Genomic DNA, 4,575 nt, shown 5'->3' with positions numbered 1-4,575 from the left:
TTGAAATGGAGACCGTTATTTTGGTTAGATATGCCACTAGACTGAGATAAAGTCCACATTTTGTGGATCACGGGGGCAAGATGATCTTCCCCTTGGTAATTTTTTAGATCACAAAGGCAAGATGAATTGCACTTCCTTTTTGCAATTTATGGAACTTGAGGGCAAGACGAATTGTGCTTCCGTTCAGTAATTTGTGGAACATGAGGGTAAGGCGAATTGCGCTTCCCTTTGGTAATCGATGGATTTTAGGGGCAAGATGAATTAATGAAGAGACACTTAGAGATTTTAGAAAGTGTTGTTTCTGAGAAAATCTATGTCTGAGCTTTTTCCTTGCTAAAAATTCCTAGCTAAGCTAGGCATTCTTGGAATAAAACCAAGACCTAGTAAGGCTAGGCATTCTTGAAATAAGACCTAATGAGATTAGGCATTTTTTCGGAATAGGTCCTAGCAAGACTAGGTATTCTTGGAATAAGACTTAGCAAGGGTAGGCATTTTTAGAATAAGTCCTAATAAAATTAGGTATTCTTGGAATAAGTCCTAACACTCGGTAGGCATTCTCTAAGACCTAGTATTCATTGGGCACATTATGATTAGTATATGCTTGTATATGAGCTCGGGAAGGTATTCAAACCATGCAAAACTACCAAGTAATATAATGGCAACCCCTTCATCTCATGAAAATTATGTTAGTAAAGAAAATCGGAGGGCATTTGGCCTAGCACCTATATATTGTTCTAGCCAGGAAACAATACACAACTATTTTTATCAAAAACAATAATATAAAGCTTTTACTCGTTCATTGGACTCAATGAAAATGAAAGCTTGGGGCTAATTGAGAAGGAACAAAAATCACCACAAGAACTATGTGGGTCCCAACACTACCACGTAGCATAGTTGTGGATTATTACGTGTATGGAAGTTGTCAAATACTAATCAAACACTACATTAGTGTTTTATATTGTCAAAACTCATCAAGAGATGAGATCTTATTGATATAGAAATCTTAAACAGCTGGAGATTGTTTGGAAAATGACTTCTGGAGAACTCAGACTAGTTGCTAGGCAAGGCACTTGATTATTATAAATAGACCATACCCCCATGAGTTGAGGTACGTTGTTTTTATATGTAATTTTTCTATTAAATATTTTTATGATATTGGAGGACTAAGTTAGGCGTCGAAGGACCCCAGACCGTTCAATGACTGGGAGTGTTTTATCTTGTAGATGGCGATTACGTGGTGATTCTGATCATCTTCATGGGATTTCTTCATTATCAAGTATCAGATTTTCTGTGTTTGTACACCTTGGATTCTTGGTGGTGATTTGTGAAGCAAAGGAAACAAAATATTTCAACCAATTTATCGATAACATTGAATTGTTTGACTTTTCTATGTTGGGTAAATGTTTAACATGGTCCAACCTAAAGAAAATTTATAAGTTTAATAGAATTGACAGATTCATTCTTTTTTATTAGCAAAAAGAAGCTTTATTGATGAAGAAATTGATGAAGAAAGCAATATATGAAGAAACTTACATCAATAAAGAGGGAAGTGCAAAAAGTATCAACGCTAACCTTAATAGTCCTAACTAGGTTGGTACCGCTAAGAAAGCACAATCATTTGCAAGCACTTGACCCAAGACTGGTGAGAAACCAATCAAAAGGCACCAAAAAAACACATCAACAAAACCAATCAACATAGCTGCACAACTGCCTCATAACCTTATAATGGCTGCACAGTCTAGACCAATCCATGTTGGTGTGATATCTGCCAATTAAGTTAAACCATATGTCTCTTTGACCACTCACATAGTCTTCTTACAAATGAATCTAAAGATTGGGGTCCTTCTCTATTTAAGTTCTCCAATGTGTAGCTGTTTCACCCAAACTTGAAAATAATGATATCTAACTCCTAGTACGTATGCAATGTTCAAGGTTGGTATTGATTCATCCTTCTTAAAAGGCTATAACTACTTAAAAGATCTCTAAAGAGCTGGAACAAGGAGCTATTCGACATGCTGGAGGTCAGAATAAAAAGGCTTAAAATGGACTTGCATCATCTTGACATTGTTGTCAAAGGCAAGAACCAATCATCTAAGTAGGTGAGTTTGAGAAGAACACTAAAGACTCAATTATGAGAAGCGTATCACAAAAAACAAAGTTCTCTAACATCAAAAGGCAGAACCAATTGGCTTAGATGTGGTGATGGCAACACCAAATACTTCCACTCTAGTGCAAACCATAGATATAGAAAGAACTTTGTTGGCCAAATTGTTGATAATGGAAAGAGTTTTGATGATCCCATTCAAATTATGGTTAAAGTTGCAAAATTCTTCTCCTCTACTTTGAAAATAGCAACAGACCATTGTTTATGGGTGATTTTTGGTAAACAAATGGATACTTTCAAAAGTAAATTTTTGGATTTTAAATTTTTAGAATAGTAGATGCTGAGAGCTATAAAGAACTACGGTAGCAAGAAGGCCCTTGTTGACAATTCAATTTCCTTATTATCAAGAAATTTTGGAAAATCATCAAAGTTGATATGCTTTCATTTCTTAATGAATTATTTTTCAGTGGAAAATTGGTCAAGGGGCTTAATCCTTCCTTTATTGCTCTAATCCCCGAGTGGACTTATTTAAATAAGTGGACTTATATTTGGTTCACATCACATCTCTACTTCTCTGCATATCTTTTCGTAAAAAGTCAAAAAGTATACTTATTTAGATCATCCCAAATACTTTTCTCATGTAGCGATCCCGGTTTCGATCATTCTTTCATGTTTTGCATCTTTGACTAGACCGGTCGGGGGTCGAGCTGCCCAGTCAGCTTGCGAGGGTCCAGGGGGCAGCGCCCCTTGGCGGGTCCTAGGGCAGCGCCATGGCAGGGTTGAGGGGCAGCGCCCCCAAAACAAAAATGCAAAATGCATTCGAAGTTGCTTGTCTACTCGAGCGGCCGTTTACGCGCTTGAGCGAAGAATGTTTGGTTTTAGAAGTTTGACCTGTCTGTAAAAGTACTGGGTTAGTGCATTTGACGCTCGAGCGGTGCATTCCACGCTCAAGCAAACCATGTTATATCAGTTTGTGAATCTGATATTTCACATCACTTTTTTAGTCCTCTCTCTCTCTCTAAAACTCTCCAGAATTCCAGATTGGGAGCTTCTCTCTCTAGAAGTCATCTTCTCTCTTTGATTTCTCCAAATCCATTGGGATTTAGACCTAAGTTCTTCACCAAAGTTGGTTATCATCCCGAGGGCTTCATTGTGTGCGGTGAAGATTGAGTTTCGACACCGTTGATTTTGGAGGTTTTATCTCATTTCTTTTTCAAAACTTGAGGTAAGGATTTTCTTAGAGTTATATATATGTTTTTGCAAGATCTAGATGATTTTCGAAATCATCATTTGATTAGCTTTGAGAAATTGATTGTTGATTTCAAGAAGATGAGTGATTTTGAAAGAGGGTTTAATTTTTTTTCCTTTTAAAATAGAAATTGATGGTTTTGAACCATATTGATTGAAGAAAGATGATTTTGGGGGAGATTCTTCTAAATATTTTGGAGATGAATGGTTTTTGTGAGAAAATCTAGAAATTGGGTCTTTTCTTTGAAAGATGTTGAAAATCCTTGGAAGATATTATCATATTTATTTTGTGTACCAAAATAAATGGATGTTTTGAAAATTGTTTATATATATATAAATGACGAATTTTGTGAAGAAAATGAGAAATGTTGTTTATTTTGGAAATTGTTGTCAAAATGTTGATTTAGTCTTGAATTGACTAAATTGTTGAGATTGCTCGAAATGTGAGAATTACGTTATTCTCTTGAATGAATTGGATATAAAAGTATATATATATATATATATATATATATTCATCTTGTGGAATTGTGTTAAAAATAGGATTGGGAATTTTGATCACAATGGTATATTGTGTGGAACAATTGAATATGAAAGTAATGTTGCATTGCATTATTAAGCATACATTGGCATTTCAATTCATTGGACTATGTTAAGCTTTGGAAATTTGCATTGAGAAAAAAAGTTGGGAAATGGGTTTTCATGAAATGATTTTAGGGTAAATACGTTGGTAAGTCTTGATAGGTGGTGTAGATGAAATTGTTTAAGTTGGCCTGAGTGTCCTTGGTGAAAGACCAGAAAGTCGCGCGAATAGGTGTCGACCCTTCCGGTTAATATCGGTAAAAATGACAATAGGTAGTACTCGTATAGTCTACTTGTAGACACTGACCTAGGGATTACCAGAGTTATATTTACCACTTCCTTTAATTAAATTGATAAATTTTGAACAGTTGAAGTTGCATAATATCATTGAGCATGATGGTTTTCAAAAGATGAAGATGTGTTTTATTTTCAAAAAGGCAAGGCATGGCATGACATATGCATTCATCTCTTGAGACTTGTATAAAATGTATATACTGTGTTAAGGATTTCCTACTGGGCTTTATACTCACCCTACTGGATTTTTGTGCAGGGAAAGACGTGGTTAATCTGCCTAATTGAGGGCGTGGAAATGTGTGTGTTGAGAGTACTAAAGTTCTCATTTGCTGCGATCCTATTTGTAAGCC

Source organism: Camellia sinensis, chromosome 10 (assembly GCF_055761805.1).
Source record: "Camellia sinensis isolate YWXY chromosome 10, ASM5576180v1, whole genome shotgun sequence".
Taxonomy (NCBI): domain Eukaryota; kingdom Viridiplantae; phylum Streptophyta; class Magnoliopsida; order Ericales; family Theaceae; genus Camellia; species Camellia sinensis.
Note: the sequence above shows the minus strand (reverse complement) of the source record.